Source organism: Ursus americanus, chromosome 12 (assembly GCF_024610735.1).
Source record: "Ursus americanus isolate L20-20 chromosome 12, mUrsAme1.1.p, whole genome shotgun sequence".
Classification (NCBI taxonomy): domain Eukaryota; kingdom Metazoa; phylum Chordata; class Mammalia; order Carnivora; family Ursidae; genus Ursus; species Ursus americanus.
In genome coordinates, this window is record NC_142138.1 from 39,991,472 (window position 1) to 40,014,083 (window position 22,612).

The 22,612-nt window shown below is 40.6% G+C and overlaps 1 long non-coding RNA gene across 2 annotated transcripts in view; it reads right to left on the reverse strand.

The window, feature by feature from the left end:
* The window catches only part of LOC123795245 (uncharacterized), a 170,904-nt gene that overhangs the window by 81,159 nt on the left and 67,133 nt on the right, over positions 1 to 22,612 (reverse strand). For both annotated transcript variants that reach the window (XR_006780417.2, XR_015726294.1), the window contains exons 2-3: positions 13,609 to 13,671; positions 5,116 to 5,189 (exon numbers count right to left, since the gene is read on the reverse strand). This is a non-coding gene — a long non-coding RNA (uncharacterized LOC123795245). The remainder of the gene's footprint in view (positions 1 to 5,115; positions 5,190 to 13,608; positions 13,672 to 22,612) is intronic.

Below are 22,612 nucleotides of genomic sequence, written 5' to 3' on the forward strand. Positions count from 1 at the left end.
TCAGAATACATATAATTAAGTTTTCAATTGTGTGGTCTTCATCCCTGAAGCTATGTGTTAGAGGATGCTGAATCAGGAAAACTTGCCCAGATACTACGAGCCTGGATTAAGTGTTGGTCATTTGTGCTCTGTTAGCATGCTGCATTTAACTGTGTCGAAAGTTGCCCATTGACATAGCAATAATGGAATCCATGTCATGTCATGTAACATCTCTCACCGGACGGCATGAGTCTTGAGGACAGAGGCGGGATCTTGTTCACAGCACTGTTTCCCCTCCCACTGAGCGCCGGGCACAGAAAGTGGTGGGGAGCACAGGGCCAGATGAAATTGGAGACACAGGTGGGGCTGCACACGGGGCCTCCTCATGACCCTGCTGCTGTTTGGCCATGCTCCGCCCAACCCTCAACAGGGGCAACCAGCAAAGGCTTTGCAACGGGCAAAATGGCACGAGCAAACTCAAGTTTTGAAAAGATCCCTCCATCCACAATGTATTGAAGAGGGGCTGAAAAGGAAGGCAGGGAGCTCAGATAATTCGAAATAAACATTTAGTTAAGTAAGGAGGGGCAGCCAAAATTAACATGTGTTTGTGGTGTGATTTACCCAAATTTGGGTAATAGCCAGGTTTTCTTGGCCAGTAACATGGAAGTGTGGTTATTGCTCTGTTATTATGAATCAGCTCATTATTTCTGAAGGTAAACAACTTACATTACATTACTATCACTTTTGATCATCTTTGATAGTCTGGAATATGCACTGCGTTAGAAGTTAGCTATAGAGATTGAAGTAAATTAAAGGTGATACAGAAATATTCTCAACAAGTTTTACTTGCTCTCCTAGCAGGTGGTTCTGCTGAGATACTCCAAATAGAATATTTTGTTTTGGGGCACCTGGGTGGCACAGCGGTTGAGCGTCTGCCTTCGGCTCAGGGCGTGATCCCGGCGTTATGGGATCGAGCCCCACGTCAGGCTCCTCCGCTATGAGTCTGCTTCTTCCTCTCGCACTCCCCCTGCTTGTGTTCCCTCTCTCGCTGGCTGTCTCTATCTCTGTCAAATAAATAAATAAAATCTTTAAAAAAAAAAAAAGAATATTTTGTTTTCTAAATCTGCAAGTCGTGGCTAATCTTGCGAGGTATGCAGTCCAGATTGCTGCAATTTAAGTGAGAGTTCGCTGTCCCCATTGTTGGGGAATATGACCTTGTTCAATCAATGTGCAAGAAAATAAAATGATTTGAGCCTTTAGGGCTCCCATGGTAAACTGCAGTTACTCTGGGTTTCTAGAAGGTGTGGCTCTGGGCTGACGGTGGAGTTAGGGGGCAGCAGGGAGTTTTCGCAGGTTGCAGCTAACTCCTTCTGATCCTAGCAGGACAATGGTTTCCTCCTCATGTTACTTTCTCTCCTTTAAGCCTTTCAGTAGCTCTCCATTGTTCTTTGGATTACTTCCAAAGCTTTAGTAGGGTCTGCCAAGCCCTGCATGGACTGGCTGCCTCCCGCTACACTCCAGCTTCATTTCACACCTTTCCCTCCAGGTGTTCGGGCACATAGGTCTTCGAGTTCCTGAAATGTGCCCTTCTTCCTTCGACAAAGGATGTGTGACCTCTTTCTGTACTCTGCCCAGAATGTTTTCTACCCCATTTCAATTCCCACCTCCACCTCTGGCTATTAATAATTGAGTGCTACAGGTTCTTTAAATCTTAGTACATTGATGATTTTTTTTTTTCTGGCAAGGCTCCTCTGAGACCCTCTTCCCACGAACAGCACCCTAGACTAGGTAAAACTGGCTCATTCTATGCCCATGTAATACTATAGGATTATTGTTCGCGGCACCCACATTTGCACTTTTACTTACTTATTTCTATCATTTTGATGGAGACCCCCTCTCATCAGACTTCGAGCTCTGTGAGGATAGTAAGCACGCCTCCTTTTGTGCAACATCGTATCCCTAGAGGTTAGCACAGTACCCAGCCCACCGTAAGTGCTCAATAAACATTTTTGAATAAATAAATGACTGAGTGAATGAGTACCTAAGTCTAATAATAATATGATCCTTAACTTTCTCCCTTCTCTCTGTGATCTCATAACCATGTGCTGGAACTTGGATTTTTGTCTGTATTTCACTTTGGGTCAGCCACTCTTTAGGTGCAACTGGACATGGGGCCATTGTCCTCCACAGAGTGGCAAGTGGGGGTCCCACACCCACCACAGCAGACGCTTAATTCCAGGAAGTCCAATATAAGTCCATAGGGGAGAACATTTTAATTTCCCATTATGCTCTCTTGCAGCTGAGAAGAGACAATAAAACAAAAACACAAAAGGGCCAAGAGGCCTTAAAGAGATGTCAGATGTACTAGACCTGTTGGCTTATCCTCTGCCATTTAAAAGGGATATTCTGGACATTATGAGCCTGTATATTTTGTTTTTCTAGATAAAAAAGGTAAGATTTAAACAGAGCTGGCCTCAAGTAAAAAATAGCAACTGCACTAAAATCCGTGGGTAATTAGACCCTCATAAATTCACTTAAAAGTTCATCTTTCAAGCTCTTCCGGTGGGATTTCTAGAAGCATAAATAGTGTGGTGTTCCTCACAACCTGGGAAAAGCACGATTTGTTTCTCTCCTTTCCTGACGTGCCTATGTGGGAATCCTACCGTCCCCATAAAGGGAAACTACTAAGGGGTGATCATAACTTTTGCCACATTGTGTCTGACTTTCATTCCATCCTTACTGTTCTTTGCATGAAAGCGGCCATCGTGGCAGTGGGGACAGAAAGCTTTGGGGCAGACGGTCGCTGAGAGATGGAGAAAGGCAACAGGTCATTATGAGGTGGGGACAACCGAAGTCACAATTTGTCTCACTGTAGGCTCTGCGGGCCAGAGTTCCCGCAATTTGCTCCGGCTTCTGGTTGTCACAGGCACAGCCCTGGAAGGCGTGACAGAGCGCCGTCCCCATGGGAACGGACAGGGACCAACTCCAGCGGCATCAGCTGTAGGAATGCAGCCATGCTCTCAGGGGTGCAAGCAGCAAAGCCGGCCAGGGGCCTTCTGGGAGACTTGTTTTTAGACCTCTTTAAAGTTGCAGTAAAACGGCAGAAAGTAGTTTTGAATCCTCTTTTGAACAATTTTATTGTCTGTTCCCTTTGCCACAGGGGGGGTAATGTTGATAAACTGCTAAATAATCAACTTTTGTATATTTCATTTGAAAACTTTAAAATTTTAAATACTCACTTTATGGCCCTGATAAAGCATGACAGGGACTCAGTGCTGGCCTCCGTGCACTCCTCTGGTGGGTGGATTTGAGATGCTTGGTTTAATAGCACGCTAAGGGATTGTCACTGGCCCCAATCCCACCCCCAGCCCATGACTCACTGATTGGAGAGGATTACTATGTCTGGGAAGCAAGTTTCACATATTTCCAGGGAAGAGGCTAGGCCCAAGATAGAAGTGGAATCTAGTCTTCCTGTGTTGATTAGGGGAATACATCATATTTATTGGGAAAGAACCACACAGATGGAAGTGGATCCCAGATTGGGGTGGGAGGAACCCAGCATCATTATTTAATGCTTTGGTATACTCATGTATTTTTTGAGGAGAGGGATTGGGTCTTCATCCACTGTTTTGTGCAGTGCTTGGCATGTAGTAGGTGCTCAATAAAGAGATGTTTGATGAATGAAAAGCAAGCTGAGTAAGCCTAAAATACAATTGGCTTCTGTCTTAGCTTCCTAGGATTCTTGTAAGGAAGTGCCAGAAAGTATGTGACTTGAACAACAGAAATTAATTGTCTCACCATCCTGGAAGCTAGAAGTCTGAGATCGAGGTGTCTCCCGGTTCATGCTCTCTCTGAAGGCATGAGGGAAAATCTGTTCCCAGCCTCTCTTCTAGCCTCCTGGTAATTCCTTGGCTTGTAACAGTGTAATTCCAATTTTTACATGGCCTTTTTCCAATGAACATGTCAGTTTCCAAACTTCTCCTTTTGACAAGGACTCCAGTCATATTAGAGGAGAGGCCCACCCTATGCCGGTATGACTTCATCTTAATTTAGCTAATTATATCTGCAATGACTCTATGCCAAATAAGATCACATTCTAAGATAGCGGAGGGTAGGACTTTAACATAGGAATTGGGGGGGGGAGGGGAACACAATTCAACCCACTACACTTTCCTGTGCAATGAATACACTGGAATTGGAATTTATCATACGACTGTTCAAAGTGCACTGATTGGTGAGGTCCTTTCCTGGATGTCAAGAGACGTGTATTATGGACGCAACTCAGCCATCAACCATTGTGTTACCATAAACAAGAAATTCATTCTTCTAATAAGAAGGCTGAGATATAAGATCTTTAAGGTACTTTTTAGCTCGAATGCTCTATGATTTTCTTCCATTTGAAGCACACCTCTTATATGGCCTTTCCTTAGTGCTATTTGCTTATCGCTGCATACTTAGACTTTCCAAATTCTATAGCAATTGAGTCCAGCGATGTTTCTCTAAAGAATTTAAGAGCCTGGTGCTCCTGTTTCAAAGAAGCCAATGTCCAGAATTCATGAAGTCAGGGACCATGTCTGTTTCTCCTACTGGTGAATTACAATAGCTAACCTAGGGCCCAGCACTCAGTAATAGTAAACACTCAATAAATATGTGCTGGATAAATGTTGAGTGAATGAATGTACTTACTGCAATATTATTTCCATAAATTTGCTAGTTATGCTCATATATGTTGAAACCTTTCTTCCTCACTATTCATATATACCCATAACTACTAATGCCAGCATATCTTAGAAGTCAGAAATCTCACACTGAATGTCCACAAATAAATGGCTATCTATAGATAAAATCATTTCGACGTATCCAAGGGATTATATGAAATATTTGGGGCATTTTGACGAAATCAAGATATAAGAAATAATCATTGTATGAAAAGCGGCAGGAAATGGCATTTGTCAGTATCCTCCAGCGCACTCTGGCAGAGGAAATCAGCACCTCCCTGTCCACTTTTCTCAGTATATCTTACCGTCTATATTTCTATATACATTTTAGATCATTTTAGGTGATGGGAGACGCATGTATCCATGGAAGAGCACAGTAGACAGCTAAGAATATAGGAAGCATTAGTTTCTGTGTTACCTCGATGTTTGGGTAAATCGATCATATATGGTAGTCGACAGGAGGTGCATGCCAAGAGTCGGGAATAGTTGACTCTGTAAAGAGTAAAAATTATAAAAATTGTTGAGTTCTTATTATTTAAAGCCCCCAAAGAGTTGGTCTCTTATACCATTTGCAGGGTATTGACATTATTTCTTGATTTTCAAGGCCTGAGTTTTACACTTGTCCTAGTGAAACGGGAGAAGCATTATTTCCGAAGCTGCTGTGCCCTGTCCCATCTGGCTAAGCCCAGAGGCCTCGGTACCGACTTATCCCTTCCCCCAACAGCAGCACTGTCAGAGATGGACGTAACCTGCGAGGAGCAATAAATAGCAAAATTTGTGATGTAACTTGATTCTACAAACATCTGAATAATTGGAGGGAGAATGGGAAGCTAGAGGAATAGAATCTAAGGAGTGTTTCCTTCCCCCTTCTACTTCCACCTAAGCCAAGTAACCCCTTGCTAGTCAAACTGCAACAAGCCATTAACCTGGAATGGGGAAACTGTTTGAAAAATCTTACAGGGCACAGAGGTGCCTTCGTCTTCCCGAACAGCAGATGGAAGAGGACTCTTCGAACGACAGCGTTAGAAAATTATATCTAGTTTAATTTTTCTCCTACATCCTGGTTTCATTTATGAGACTATCCAGTTCTCCAGGGCTGCAGTCAAAATCAGGAAAGCTTTTCTGCCAAAGAAGAAAAGGTTTCCATGTGACAGAAATACTGTTCAGAGTGATTGATTTAAAAGTGCTGAACTCATATTCAGAGTCTGAAATCCAGGAACCACCAGCTGGGCTGGGATTCAGAATTACAAGGATGGAGTGAGTTTCTGAGTTGTGATGCATTAAGCAGTGGGGGCAATTGCTTTTCTCACCTGTCTCACAAGGGATGGAGGAAGGGAAACATTTAAGAATTAAGCAAGAAATCTTAGAACTGTTGAGTTACTGCCTCTTGCTCTGGCAGAATCACAGTTTGCATTTAGTAGGCAAACTTTGTTGAGGAATTTAGTACATCTTCGGGTAACTAAGAATTGTTTGAAGGGAGAGTTGGAGAAGACAAAATAAATAATAGAGAAGGAAAACCATATAGCTAGTTTCACTAAGGCCGGACTTCAGTAAATATGTGGGTGTTTGAGAGCATAATGGACCTATTTAAAGCAAGCAAAGCATTTCCAGGGTGTGAACTAAAAGGAGTTGGTCTACTGGAAAAAATATCTTTTGAATATTCCGCAAGAAACAGTAAGCACGAACAATGGCGCTAGGGGATTAAGACATATAATGTTAACTTACTCTTTTAATTTGTGTACTGTGGTTTTTAACAGATGGATTTATCAGTGGTTTGTTGTTTCTTCTTCTTTTTTCCCCCTAATGCATGCTGAGCTATTTCCTTGCATGCCATTTTAAATAAAAATATTTTTAAAGGGGACACAGTGTTAAGGGAGATGTATAAATGAGACAAGTGCTAATTACTGTGTCTAAAAAGAAAGTCTCTACCGTGTAAATCGCGGCACAACTGCTTACACAGGGAATGAGGGAGCTCCATGCTGGGGCTGCACTTTCTTTCCATCAAGTCACAGAGCATAAATCCTGGCAATAAATGATCAGAAGGTACTGTACTGTGTAACTCGTACAATGTTCATAAAACAAATTAATGAACAAATAAATATTCTCTGATGGACGAGCTGGCAAAAAGAGATCTCACAAAAATGCCTTCCTCTTTGGTTGGTGGAGAACGGTATGGAAGTGGCATCTCTTGGAAGAGCGTGCCTGGTCTCAAAGAGATTAATGCTCAGAAAGTAATCTCGGTGCCTGATCCAAGAGCCCAGACAGAGCCACCCCCCCCCCCCCCGCCCCACCGTGGCTCTCAGCGGGGACCTGCCTGTGACAACAAGTCAGGATCAAGCTATTCTCTCACCTTCTGGTCACCAAGCCACCAAGCCACTTGAAATTCTCGGGGATCTAAGTATTTATTTGTATCCACAGAGAGAAGTTTGTAGGTCTTCATTTTGAATAGAAGTAACCCTATAAGCTCGAAAATCTGTTTAAAAAAAAAGACTTTTCTTGAAGAAACACTAAAAAAAAATGATCATGTTGGGGCGCCTGGGTGGCACAGCGGTTAGGTGTCTGCCTTCGGCTCAGGGCGTGATCCCAGCGTTCTGGGATCGAGCCCCGCATCGGGCACCTCCGCTATGAGCCTGCTTCTTCCTCTCCCGCTCCCCCTGCTTGTGTTCCCTCTCTCGCTGGCTGTCTCTATCTCCGTCGAATAAATAAATAAAATCTTAAAAAAAAATGATCATGTCGGTTGCTGTCCTCTGAGTTTAGGTTGGACAGGATGGAAGTGTTCAGAGTGGGTTTTGTTGAGCTGACGTAACAATGAATGCCACCAGAAATGCCATCTTGGGATGCCCATTTCTTGGGCAGGCATATATGATGGTTCTCTATAGCCTGACAGTGAGCTTAAATTCTGTGGTGTGGCCTTTACGGTCCTGATCAATGTGACTCTGTTTTCTGTTCCTGATCATGTGCCATGATTTCCAGACAGAAGTGTTTCTACTTTTTCCTTGCGTTCTGTGTCACCACTGCCTTCTCCTTCGCTCGTTCTTGTTTGTATGTATGTTTGTTTGTTTGTTTGTTTTTTGGTCAAAAGTTTTACGCACACTGTTTCTCCTTGGCCTTAAATTCACCCCTCTCCAAGTACGCATTCCCAAGCCACCCTACGAGGCACACATTAAGTCCCCATTTCTCTGAGAAGCTTTCCCAGCATGATTTCTCTATGCTTTACATTTTTGGTTTTAGAACCGGATAGCACACTGAATCCATTTTCTTGTCCTTGTTTCATTTCTGTTCATTTTGCCCTTCCAAAGTAGCCCTGAGCCTTCTGAGGTCAGAGACCGTTTTATACAAGGCGATTGCATTTCATGTGAATACTGAAATTAGGCAATTAGAAATAGTGCAACAGAAAATATTTACGACCCCTCACTTGTCGCACAAAATTTGAAAAAGTTTAAAAAATGAATTTATAATTTCAAAACTGTCAAAAATTTTATAATTTCAAAGTGCTATGCCTTAGCCCTTACAACAGCATCTCTTCAGCTGTTAAACAGAAATGTTTTCCTTCTATTAGTGTCATTTGAGCCAGGCTTCCATTGATCTGAAATAAAATTGTAGTAAGTTGTTTGGTAACTACTCTGTCATTATTTTAATTTCAATATAATTATCATTTTTAAATTATAGTCTATTAAAAGTGAATCCAATCGTTCGTCAGCATTAATGCTAATAATGAGTACTAAAGAATGTGCCCCAACTAACTGAATTGGAAGTTAGATTTGATAAGAAAATACTGAGCCCAAAAGCCACCAGGATATGCTGTGAATCACTTAGGACAAAGTCCCTTGTGAAATTCTAAAGACTACGGGTGCCCCCACCCCCCGCCTCACCAAATCAACATTAAAACAAATACACTTCAGAATTCTCAAAAACTGTGAAAAAAAGAGATTTAAAAATGAAAATAAGAGAAAAAAACCTCACTTGATGGAATGGCTGTAAGATCAATACCTCCAAATCTGCCCCAAAGCTATCACGCCCACAGATGTGTGAATAAATTCTGCCATGTCATCCCCTGCTTTATATTTGGAAATCCTGAATTCTGAAGACACGTACCTTTATTTTGTTATGTTGTTCCCTAAAGCATAAGGCTGCCAGATAAAATACAGGATGTCCAGTTAGATTTGAATTTCAGATGAATAACAAAAGAATTATTGATAAAAGTTTCCTCTAAATATTGCATAAGACCTACTTACGATAAAAAAAAAAACTATTCCTTGTTTATCTGACTTCAACTTTAACTGGATGTCCTCTATTTTAGAAACTAGCTAGATGATTTGTAGTTAAAACCCAACAAGTGTGTGTGTGTGTGTGTGTGTGTGTGTGCGCGCGCGCGCGTGTGCAAAAACCGAGTTTGAAAGATACTTAATGACGAGTCATCAGGTATAACCTCTTACCTAAAACAGGAGTCTGGTTTACAATGGCTTTCTTGGATTATTTCTGATTTATACAGTGATGGGGTTTATTCCACTTTGGGACAGCTCTAATGATTAGAATTTTAAAACAAAATTACCAAATCTTCCTAAAACTTCCTGTCCTAACAATAGGAAAAAAGTCTACTCATTATTTCAGAGGCTATCTCTGCAATATTTAAAGGCAGTCATATTGTTCCATCCTCTGACTCCTACTCCTATCTCCTCCGTGCTTTGTTTTCTTTTCTTTAGGCTGAGAAAATTATCAGTTCCGTAAGTCATCTCTCATAATGATTTAGTTTCCAAAGCCTTTACTAGTTCTAGTAATTATTCTCAGATATCATTATGATTTGACATTGTATAGCCTTTGAAGAATACTGTTGGATAAGAATCTCTTTCTCTCTCTCTCTGGCCCTGTCTCTGGCCCTGTCCCTCTCTTGCTCCTCCCCTCCCCTCCCACCACAGACCCAGGCACTAGTACATCTCCATCAACCGTATTTCCAAAGACCTTCATGACACTTTCAGCTAGAATCATTCTATCTTTTGTCCATGTCCAAGTGCACTTTGTGCTTTTCCTTGGACACAAATTCCTATATTCAACAAATGTTTATTCAACACCTACTATGAGCGAGCCGCTATTACAGGTTCGGGAAACTAGTGAGGAATAAAAGAGACAAAGGCCCTGCTTTCATGGAGGTCACATTCAAATGGCAGAAGGCAAGAAATAACCCGCAAATTATATAGTTTGTCTGCTGGTGATACATACTCTGGAGACAAATAGAGCAGATAAAGGGGATGGAGGCAGAGCAGTTCTGCAGAAGGTAGTCAGGGAAGGCCACTTTGATAAAGTCACATTTTAGCAGATCCCTCTAGAAGTGAGAATAGAAGCCACGCAGATATCTAGAGCAATAACATACATGCAGGTAAAAGGAATCACAAAGATAACAACCTGAGGTGGGGGCATGTTTAGCGTGAGCGGCGAGAAAGCCGCTCTACCTAGAACGGAGAGAGCAAGGTGGGGAGGAAGGAAGAGGAGGAGAAGGAGGTATCCTGGGGCTGCATCCAGGTTATTTCTGAGCAAGTCATACCTGGAATGCGAAACGATGAACTCTTAGGGCAAGGACTGTCGGGAGAACGTGGGCAATACTGTTTGAATATGAGAGTGATCTGCCTGGACCATTTATCTCCTTGTGGATTACAGCTCTTCTTTGGCAGGAGAAAGAGCTGGGGGTTGTTTTTCTTTCCCTCGCTGCCCTGCTTGCTTTCCTCCTAAAGATGAAAGCTTGAATGATTACAGTGGGCTTCCTACATCTGAGGGTGATGTCCTTCGGCTGAAGCCACGTCAGCAGGTGTATTTTCTGGCTAGAGAAGCCAAGGAAATTCGTGCTCCAGTGTCAGTCTTTGTTTCTTCAAGAGTACGCGGAATTTTGCCTAACACGTGGTAAGTCAGAAATAAATGTTTACTAAACCGAGCTGTCGAATCACTCGATCTGTTTCTTTACCTCTGTTCATTAGGTTGACGCTATTGGTAACTTCAAGAGTCTCATCAATTCGGTAAGGATGGCAGTTTCCTACTTGTCCTATTCCACACGATTCATTTGTTGACCTGTTCTTCTCCCAGATGTAACACTTTCCCAAAGATTCTTCCAATCGTTTAATTCAAACTGCATCAAGTGGTCTTCATCAATGGCCACCAGGGATGCTTTCTTTAATCTAATTCCTTTCTTACCTCACTGCTATCTTGGCAGATGACAAGATACCCCTGCTATATTCATTTGTTCTGCTATTAATAGATACCCCTGCTATATTCATTTGTTCTGCTATCTTCTGCCCGTCACCATTAGGTACATCTTGACTGAAGAAACAAATAATATTTTGGCCCCATCTGGCACTTATTTTGTGCATAGCTGCAGAATCCCAGTTGCAGAATGCCGATAGCAAGGTAACTATCCTGGACCCATTGGTGAGCTTCCTTTTCTCTCCTCAAGATACTTATCAATTCCTCTAAATTCCAATCTTCTTAACCTCTGAACTAGAATCCTCTAGAATATCCCATAACTTTCCTCTGTTGCCCCATCCGCTCTTACCTAGTGAAACTTCTTTTTAATTTCTCCCTTCTACAGGATTCCATTTCTTCTCTGTACATTGTCGGAACGCAGCGAATGAGGACTGAGTAACTGGTTTGTATGTGTCACACTGTCTTACTTTCTTGATTTAAAATTTTCTCAAGCACCACACCCTGGCAGGCCCCTATTTTGATGAGCTATTTCTCCAAAGCTATCATCATTAACACACTTAGTCTTGTTGGCAAATATGCTTAGAGTTAGAAACAGAGAGATGAGGTGGGGCTAGGCGGATGGGAGTTAATTATCAGAAAATACTCCATTAAGTGAGGCCAATGAATGTCCCAATGAATGTGCCATTTAAATTCAAATTCACACTGTGAGTCACCAAATCTCCACTTCCTAAAGGGTTACTGGTCTGTCCCACATGACAGATGTTCAGCAGATACATTTTTAAAAGCTACCATGTCTATAATCCACAAAGCTCTTTCTCTTTTGGTAACATTAGTCAAAGAAAAACACATTTATTCTCCTTGCTAAGCTTAAAACAACAACAGGCAAAGCAAGCTAAGGTTTCTTCCTGCCCTGCCCTGTCTTTCTCTTTCAGCCGAATTATAGTCTTACTCATGCCCTGAATCAAAATTAGGATGAACGGTTACCTTCAAGTACAAATGAAGAGGGCCAGGTTGGGACTTGGGGGGCGGGGGCAGGGGGGCTCCCAACTGCTCCTCAGTGGCCAGTTCTTTCATTTCTAGAAACATAGCCTTCATATGTATTTATTCTTCTGCCCCACATGGATGTTCACGAAAAACCATTCTGTGGTCCTCCTCCTTTCTGTGTTTCTCCCTGCATTCCACTATGGCAGTCTGGGCACGCATCCAGCATCAGTAAATGAAAACCTCTCCATGCCGCCCGGCTTCAGCGTTGCATACCAGCAGCTCAGTGCTGTCTTTCCTGTCCCACATCCAAACGTTAGCATATACAATATCAATAAGCTATTCCTTTCATCTTCCCCACACTGTAGAGGTGTTTATATTTGTGTGGGACATTTAAGCAAGCCCAGCCAATGGGCTTGTACATCAGGCTAGGCCCCAGGCAGGGAGCAGGCTCAATTGGAAACAGGAACTGAAAGTGTTCTTGGTAAAACCCTGCCTCTGCCCAAATGTAGCTGTCTCATTCAATGCCTGACCTTCTTTAAAGAGGTCACCCTCAGAATTATGGGGCAGTTTGATAAGCTGGAATATACTAATTTATTGGCCATTAAAAAAAAAAGAGGAAACTTTATTTGGATTACTCTGCTTTCTTGAAAACTTTTTTTTTCATAATTAAAAACATCTGGAAGGCATTTTAATATATCATAAACAAGAGGAAATCCAAAGCACGTGACTTCTAAGAAAATGATGCCAATAGAACTCCTTGCCAAAATTTACTGTAATCTGTTTTTCTTTTTTTCCGGGGTGGGAGTTTGGAGGTGGGGGATTCAAGAAAGGAGGGCAAATGAGAATAACGTTGAGAATTCTACAGAGAAAACAGTGATTTCAAAATTAGTCTACTGCTATTTTTGGCCAGCGTTAGAAGACATTACACATTGGCAGAGCCTCTGAAATATATTTGGTTTCTTTTTAAAAATTAGTCATTTTACTGGTAAATTTCTTTCTGAAATGGATAAATAATTAAATAAACACAAACTAAATTAGGAGGTTAAAATAAAGAGTAGAACCAGAAAGGAGACATCTTCCAGGGTGAACTTGGGTAAAGAACAAGCAATTTGCTCAGTATTTTATTCTTCCTTTTTATACCCATCTTTCCTTTGGATAATAGTGTAATAAGGTTACGTGCCTCTCTACTAGACAGCACCCAAAATTGATGCCTGCATACAATAGTTCAAATGTTTCCCAATTCGTTTCATCAGGTAGAGCATAGGCTACCTTACAATATAAATGATGTGTTTTGAGGACTTTCCTCCTTTGTTAACCGTGGAGATAAATGAGAGATAATCATCAATCTCAAGAATTGAGCTCTCTTAGTATTGTGGGTAACACATTACACACACACCCCTGCACACACACACACACACCCCTGCACACATGCATACAGCACCCCCCTCTGTAAAACAGACCTAAAAATATCAGTGTGGCCAACGGTTGCCTTATTTAGCTCCCAATTCTTGGATGCACACTTAATGATTTCATGAAAATAACAACGTACTTGGTGCAGACTATATTTTTAAGTATATAAATAGTTTATAAAAACTCATTGAACTGCTGTAAGTCTGTAATTACACAAAACACGTGAAAGAATCAGTGGTATTTTATAAGATGCAGGAACCTCTTATTTTCCTGGATAAACTCCAGATTTGGGATTGTGGAAAAGCTTGCGAACTAAAGGGAGACAAACCTGTGTTCAAATTAGCTTGGTACTTCACAGCAGTGACTGCTCTGCCTTTTGAGTTCTTCACCTCTAAAAAAGAAAAATATGATCTGTTTTTTTCCTAAGAATTAAACAAGATAACATAGATTAAGAATCTGGCACAGTTTCAGGGATATAATAGGACATTGAGGGAGATCTATTATTATTATTCTTGATATTTGTTTATTATTATCCAAAATATTCCATAAAGAAACCCGTCAGTGGCAAGACTTTTGGCCCATTTGTTTACCATTCTCCTTGTAGTTTTAGGGGGGCTGCTATTCTGCTTTGTCTCGTGATTAACTCATCCCTTCCTTACATTCTACCACGTGGGTGTGGGCCCTGGCTCTATCCCCCTAGGCCCTGAGGCAGACATATTAGAACCCTTAGATGTGGTCCTGACGTTGGAGGAGCTCTAGGTCTCTGTAGGGAAACAATTAGCTACAAAACACCCATTCATTTAGTGCCAGACATTGTGAGAGATGCTGCAGATAAGAAATGAGTGAGACAAGCTTCCCACTTGGCCAGAGGAGCTGGAGGCTGAGTCTGTCTCTCCAAGCACAGGTAGAGATTTAAACAACTGGCCAGCTGAGAAAAAGGTCATCTGTGTTCACTGTGGGAATTAAGGGATGGGTCACAGGTCAAGGTATACTTTGATACAATGTGGAAGATTGAAATAAGATCCAAAAAAATGAGGCTTTAGGGTCTTATTTATAAGTACCTGTAAGAAAAAGACTGGTTTATAGAAAAAGACTTATTTTTTTTTTTAAGATTTTATTTATTTATTTATTTGAGAGAGAGTGAGAGCTACAGAGAAAGAGAGCACACACAGAGGGAGAGGGAGAGAAACGGACTCCTTGCTGAGCAGGGAGCCCGACCATCCCAGGACCCTGGGATCCTGACCTGAGCTGAAGGCAGATGCTTAACCAACTGAGCCACCCAGGTGCCCCTGAAAAGGACATTTATAAGTGAACTTGGGAGCCTATAAACTCCGTTAGGAACTGTACATTTTCCAAATTGTGGGAGCTGGCTGTATGGACAGAGTTTAGGGGTGGGGGACAAAATAAATACTCAAAGAGTATGGGCATTGAAACCAGAGAGATGTGGCACTATATTCCACCCTCAGCAATTTTCCAAGACAAAGCATTACATACATTATATAACCTTTCTTCTCTTTGATTTCCTCACCTGTGAAACGGGGTAATACGTATTCAGAGCTGTGGTGAAATTAGTTTATGTTAAGGATTGGCAGATGGGTAGCACTCAATAAATGGTGTTTATTATTATTGGCCATTATTATTAATCATCATTAAGAAGGCCAAAGGACTTACTTAATTTACAATCTCTTTCCTCGCAATGAAAATATAATTCATATCATTTATAGATGTACATGTTTTTCCCGTATTGGTAGTATGAACATTAGCTAGTGTTTGGTCATTGGCCATAGAGATAAATTTCTCCTATATTTTAAAAGTGCCTTATCTACCATGATACATGTTGGAAGTTTTGATTATTTACCATTTTCCAAGAAATTATTAAAATAAAGGTACAGTGTCACTCTTTCAAAGATGACAGCCAACATTTTATAAAATTTATGTTAAACTAAAAAAAAATCATTTAAAACCCATATCTGAAGTAGGTGATAATGGATTACATTTGCCATTCTTCTGACTCCTCTGTCTTTAATAGAAACACAAAGCAATAGCCTGAATAATACTCAACTACAGATTAGGTGAAGGAGATCACACTTTTATTACAAAGGAAATCACAAGGCTAATTTGCATTGACCTGTTTAAGCAACAGTCTACCCACCACACTAATCGAGAAAATATTACCCAGAGACAGAAACGGAAGGGACTAGGCTAAGATAATGCTTTTGCTTTTTACATTCATATTTTAGAATCACGATCTCTTGAAGTAGCTTGTCAGATGGGTTAATGGGCCTTACTGTCTCATTTGAACACTAAGTACAAAAAAGCTGTTCATGGAATCTACACTTTCGAACAAGCTTCCATAAGCCATAATCCAATAATTGTTAGCTACACAAGAGGAATTCAGGACATTAAAACCTTCCATGAGGGAGGTGTGTTTAGTGGACTAGAGCTTTCAACATAAATATTGCTATGGGGGTATAACATAGCAAAAATTTAAACTGCAGATACAATATTCATATAAAAACATCTGCTGTATTGTGAGAAGGATATGGGTAAGGAAAATAATACATACTTGTATATAGAGAGAGAATATTAATAGCTGGTTCAGCAATTCTGGTTAGGCCTGGCATGTTATCTATTACCCTCATGAGTTTCAGAAATTTCTTTTTCTCATTTTGGATCTTGGCCTATGGTGATATTCTGCAGATTGCAGTATCTACTCATATGGTTTACCAATTTGTATTGTCAACCAGTCTGTGTACACACATTTCAAAGAGATATTTAGCTTTTGCTAGTGGAGCCATTTCCAGATCAGAGAGGAAAACAAAGGGGAAACCTCTCAGTCTAATGTTAAGAAATAAACAAACAAAACAAAAGCAAGCAAACAAACCCCAAACTCCAGACTGAGAGCAAGTAAATGTATTTAGAACAAGATAAATATGTTCAACGATCATTAACTATAACCTTGCACACTTAAGGATGTCAGCCATCATCTAATAGATAAGTAAGGGTAAAAAATATTTAGAGATGTTATTCACACTGCCTAAGTTAAAGTGTTACTGCTGCAGGAGGTCATCGGTAAATTTTAAAACAGTGCCCGATTACTCTTCCTCTGTGCTCAGTTACTGATGCTATCTGCCACGCTATAGTCAAACTCTGTAAATAAATAAACCAATAAAGCCCTTGGGGAGAAGTCCTTAATCTACAACACAGTGATTTTGTAGCTTGGAAAAAAAACTTTGGAAAATAAACTTTTGCAAAATAATACTAGGAATGGTATTCATCCTTCTGCTTATAGTGTTGAAAAAACACAGGCAGTGTGGTTCATTAATTTAACTGAATATTGTTGAGGCAACCGAGGTACTGGAGTTATTCCAGAGAATAAAGCAGACTGGGTCTCTGTCCTCAGAAAGCTTACAGTCCAGTATAGTGTTTCCTTAAAAGCCTTAATTTCCTTCCTTTCACATCCAAGGAAGAGGGATATTAACCAATCCATCATCCAAGCTTATCAACTCTGCCTCGAATGTAAAGGGTGTGCATGGTAGGAAATGATGTTGGAGAAGTAGGAAATCTCAAGGCTTTTTTTTTTTTTTTAGAATTTTTCTTTTCTTTTCTTTTTTTTTTTTTTAAGATTTTATTTATTTATTTGACAGAGAGAGAGACAGCCAGCGAGAGAGGGAACACAAGCAGGGGGAGTGGGAGAGGAAGAAGCAGGCTCATAGCAGAGGAGCCTGATGTGGGGCTCGATCCCAGAATGCCGGGATCACGCCCTGAGCCGAAGGCAGATGCTTAACGACTGAGCCACCCAGGCGCCCCAGGAAATCTCAAGTCTTAGGCATAAACTCATCTTAGTGATAGTCCTCAACTTCCCAATGAGTAATATCACAAATGAGCTAAATTTCTGATTTCTTCCTTCATTACAATGTTGTAAAAAATGGGAAACTATGAGATAATTTTTGAGATGAAATAATTTTACATAAATCCTAGGTGTTTTCATTCACATCCATTTATTTGACACATTTTGGTTGTATGCCCATTAGACTCAAGAAGTTCACCATGGTCCTGGCCACTTAAAAAAAATAGAATGTAGTATATTCACTTACTAAAAGACAGAAAATGTTACTGATGATGTGATTGTAAAAGTAAAATGCTCCAAGATTGGGTCCTTAGATGATGAAAAAAGATAATTTCCACTTGAGAAGTGGCCATCAGGCTGACCCTGGACATATAGGTAAGATCTAGGTGTGTGGAAATGGCAGAGGAGGAATTCAGGAGGAACAAAATAGGCACAGAGTCAACAAGGCTTCCTCATTTGGTCGGTTAGACAATGTCATCCTCTGGGGTTTCCTAAGTACTTATGATCTAGGCACAAACTAGGAGCTCAGCATCCTGAAGTGTGTGGTGTACTGGAGTAGGACTAGGGGCCAGATTATAGCTGAGCTTTACTGAAAATTAATGACTCAACTTTGGTAAGCAAGGAACATCACTGGCAACTTTTGACTATGATCACAACTGTTCCTTAGGAAGATTAACTTTGCAGAATTTTGCTAAGTTGGTTAGAGATAAGAGAAGGTCTGTGAGAAAAGCCTAGCAAGAAATTGGTCAGGAGCCATGAACATAGTAAAGTTTGGAGTGATGTAAGCATTAGAGACTTGACAGTTGAATGGATTTAGGGTATATGGAAAAGAAAGTTGTCCAAAATTACCCCTAAGTGTCAAGTTTAGGCGATTGGGAGAATGGTATGACAATAATCAGTGGTGTGTTGGAAAACGTTCTCAGAAAAAGAAGGAAGGAAGGAAGGAAGGAAGGAAGGAAGGAAGGAAGGAAGGAAGGAAGGAAAGAAGGAAGGAAGGAAGGGAGGGAGAGGGAAGGGGAGGGAGAGGGAAGGAAGGAAGGAAGGAAGGAAGGAAGGAAGGAAGGAAGGAAAGAAGGGAGGGAGAGGGAAGGGGAGGGGAGGGGAGGGGGGAGGAGGGGAGGGGGGAGGAGGGGAGGGGAGAGAAGGGGAGGGGAGGGGAGAGAAGGGGAGGGGAGGGGAGAGAAGGGGAGGGGAGGGGAAGGAAGGAAGAGAAAGAGAAAGAAAGAAAGAAAGAAAGAAAGAAAGAAAGAAAGAAAGAAAGAAAGAAAGAAAGAAAGAAAGAAAGAGAGAGAAAGAAAGAGGGGCACATACATTTGGGTAGGTTAAGTGTCCAACTCTTGATTTGGGCTATGGTTATGATCTCAGGGTTCTGAGATTGAGCCCCAAGTCAGAGTCCATGCTCAGCAGGGAATCTGCTTGAGATTCTCTCTCTCCCTCACCCTCTGCCTCTCTCCCTCCTTATGCACTGACTTTCTCTCTCTCTCAAATAAATAAATAAATCTTTAAAAAAATAAAAATAAAAGAATAAGAGAAAAGAAAAAGAAAAGAGAAAAGAGAGGAGAGGAAAAGAAAACAAACCTGCAATTTGTAGCATTTATCTGTGGAGTAAATGTTCACACCATGGCCAGACTGGAGTTGGGAACAGGGGCACACAGTAAGGCCCCATAAGCTGGTAAGAGCCAGCTCCAGCACGTGACTGCCAGTGATGGATACAGAGGAGTGAAGAGGGGAGACCTGAGAAAGGAGGTGGGAGTTTCAGCTTTGCACACATTGAATTTGAAGTGACTAGCACAAGAATCAAAATAGCAATGTTCAGCAAACATTTGGAAATCCTGAATTGTAGTCCGTTGGAGAAGTCCATTGGCGATATCTATCTATATCTATCAACTGATTGATCTAACATATATATATTTATAAGTATATAAATATATAAATATAATATGTAAATATATAAATATATATTTAATATATAATACATATTAATTTAAGTTATATATAAACATATATATTTAAGGTTTGTCTGCATAGAAATTATATTAAAGGTGAACAAGATTACCTAGGTAGTGAATTCAAGGGGAGAAAAGACAGAGATAAGGACAGAATCTCAGAAAATAGTTGCATTTGGGAAGCAAGAGGAGGCAGAAAAGGAATAGCCTGGAGCGGTAGGAGGCAAATCAGAAGAGCGTTCCATTCTAGAAACCAGGGAAAAAACATTTTAAGAGGGCTTGGTTAAAGTGCCAAGGGTGGTGGCAAGGGCAAGGATAATGAAATGGAAATAAAAGTCTTTGAGATGAGTCTCTTTAGGACCCTGCGACTGTGGACAAGGCGGTTTCAGAAGAGCTGTGGGTGGGGAGAGAGTTTAGCAGTGTCTTCTCATTTTCCCAACATACTTGCCAGCGAAAGGAGTGAGAAAAGATGAAAGGGTAGGATCTTTTTCTTTTTTTGTTTTTTGAGCTATTATTATTTCAGTGGAAATTTAGCTGCAACATAAGGAGAAAAACAAACTCTCATAAGTCTCACTAGTAGCAAAAATGGCTCTCCTCCAAAGTTAAAAGCTTGCAAGCCCCATCGGGGCTGACCCTTGGGCTGCCCATTATTTGCTAGGAGCCTCACTTAGACAGTCCACTTGGGAGAAGAAAGATTCGTGGACAGCCGTGACCAAGCAAACAGAAGCAGTGGAACGAGCGACATCAATTCCATGAAGAGGAAGAATATGTATGACAAAGCATTTGCTTTATGAAAAATATGGAGGTGGGGAAAACAAGGGAGGCAATGCCAAGAACAAGTATCTGAAAAAGTACATTCTTCTAGAATGACTTGTGTTGTTCAGCCAATTTAAAGCTTAACATAACAGAACTGCCCTCTGAACCCACAATTCTTTGCCAAGTTGCTCCCCAAGTTGTTTTCTTCTTGCTTGGAACAGAGGATTTCCTCATTTCTACATTTCCAGATTCTACTAAAAATGTGAGCACTAGCCCATCTCTCTTCCTCCATTTTAATGTCCTCTCTAACTCTCATTATTTGCAAGTTGCCCAGAGAGCCTACACTGTGTTGTCTATACAACGCACAGTGAAGAACAATACATATCTATTAATGACCTATCATAAACAGTTTCTGTGTGTTGATACAATTCTTCCTGCTCTTGCATTGTATCCTGATTATTTCGCGTTTGCATCTGGTTCCTTACCTTTGAGGCGCTATAAACCTTGTCTTCTCCTTTCGTAAACCTCTCTTGCCTATAAGATGCATAATCAGAGGCTGGTTAAAAAATATAAACTGATGCTTGTTGAATTGGATTGAAATTGGAAAAAAAACAAAGAAATTTTCATTGAAATCTTTATGGGTAGTACTACATGGGAGCTATTGTGTAGCTGAAGACAAACTATAGTATATCTTTGTTTAAAAACACTTTGTTTTTAAAAGTAGGTTCTGGAGAAAAGGAATGGTTCCTCTAAAATGAATTTGGAAACAACTGGAAGATAAAAGTAATTTATCAATATCATCAGTTTCAACTATAACGGGGATAAGACTTTTTGAAATAAATTAATTGACCCTCCCCCTATTCAGCCAGAGGCATCCATTATCTCAGGCAGGATTTGGATTATTAAAGCAGGAATACAAAGAGGAAAAAAGGCATTGTTCAAGGAAGGTTGTTGTTTTTTATTTTTTATCAGTGTGTAGTGAGACAAAGGTCTTGTGAATCAGGATTTGTGGCAAAAGAAAGGGAGTTTCTAAATTCCAGGAGCTACTTTCATACACAAATTAAACCACAGGAGTATGAAAATATGCTTTAGTATAGAGAGGAAAAAGAGTATGATGTAGGGAAAGCTCAATTTCAACTAAAAGAAAGCAAAAGGTCTAGTAGTCCGAGCAGTGACTCCGAAAGAATTGGAAGGAAGGAGGCAAGAATCAAAATTAAGTGTCCTGGCTTTCCCCTCAGGAAGACTTAAGAGGTAAGATGGAAGGTTTGAAAAACTCAGTACTTGATGTTTCAGGTAGACATAGCTCGGGAAAATCACAAATGTCTGAAGAAAATACCTCAGGTCAGCATGATGATAGCCGAGGATGCCACTGAAGATGTTTCTAGGATGTCATTTAGAAATTGCTGACCTAGCAGTATTCAATCAGAGGGAAGTCCTGAGAAGAACCTTCAGGACAGCTTGCATCAACATCGGGGTTACCTCTATAGAGGAGAAAGGGCCATCTGACATATCGAAGTAGAAAGTGGGAGTGTAGAAGAGATCTAGAAGTTGCCTTATGAAACTAAGAGGCACAAGAAGATAGTTGAATTGGGAAACAGTGGATGTACAAAGAGACCACCAGAGTGAGATTAGGAGCAGATGAAAGGACACTGACCAGAGATTCTGCAGAATTGGTAAGAGTTGAGATAAGGCTGTAGTGTAGTAAAAATGAAGCTGGACATTTCCTTGGCATTCGCCCGCCATGAGTGTCAACAGCATTATGCCACCCCCCCTCAAAAAAAAGCAATGGTAACAATAATTCAGGAGGCACTAGTGCTGCATGCTTGGTGACTAAAAAGACCCTATTGGCTGTTCACATCATAGACCAGCAAAGATGTGAAGGACAGCATGCAGACTTCCTTGCTCTTTGAAAGTAGGTACAGAAGCTTTTCCATGAACCCAAGCACCATCTTGAGAAATAGAAAAGGAATGAGAGAAATATCACCAAGAAGAAGCTAGACTTTGAATCAACTGAATATTTATCCAAAAAACTGTTTAAATGGACAAGTCTGGAATTCATTTAATTGCCAACGTTTGTGTTCCCCAATACGTAATGGGATGGAATGCTCGAACATTTCAATTAGTCATGGCAAATGAATAGCAACATTTCTTTCTTGCACACTTTGAATCACAGACTATACACTTTGAGATGCAAACTAATAGAAGAAAAACACAAGCGTTGGAAAGTGTGGTTTGGGGGAAACCATTTTTAAATTGGCAGGATATTTTTTTGGCCATTTCTAGTCTTAAGTGAAAAGTAGAGAAAGAAAATAATTGAAGAGAAGGCAATTTTTCCTTTGTACAAGGACATAGACTAAGAAGTGAGATCTGAATACCAATAGTAAAGCAAGGCACAATTCAACACAGGCTTCAAGCTATTAAGGCTAATGCTACTGCTAGGAAACCGAGCACAGTCCACAGCTTCAACACCTGAAGCATCAAAAATGAAAGGAAAAGTTTGTTTCCTAAAACAAAATGTAAGATTAAAGAAGTACATTAGGGTAAAGTTTATTGACAAAGGCGTAGTATCTAGAAAGTTCATTTAAATCACGCTCTGAGGGTGTGACCTTTTAATAGACTGTGGAGATGTTAAAATGCAACAATGCACTTATATTATTTAACAAATGTTCTATTTCACAGGAGAAAGCTTGAGAAAAAACATATACTGTATTGAATTCAGAAATTTGCGACAGCACGCTACCGTGCAGGATGGGCTCATGCTCACTTGGAAGACGTCCCCA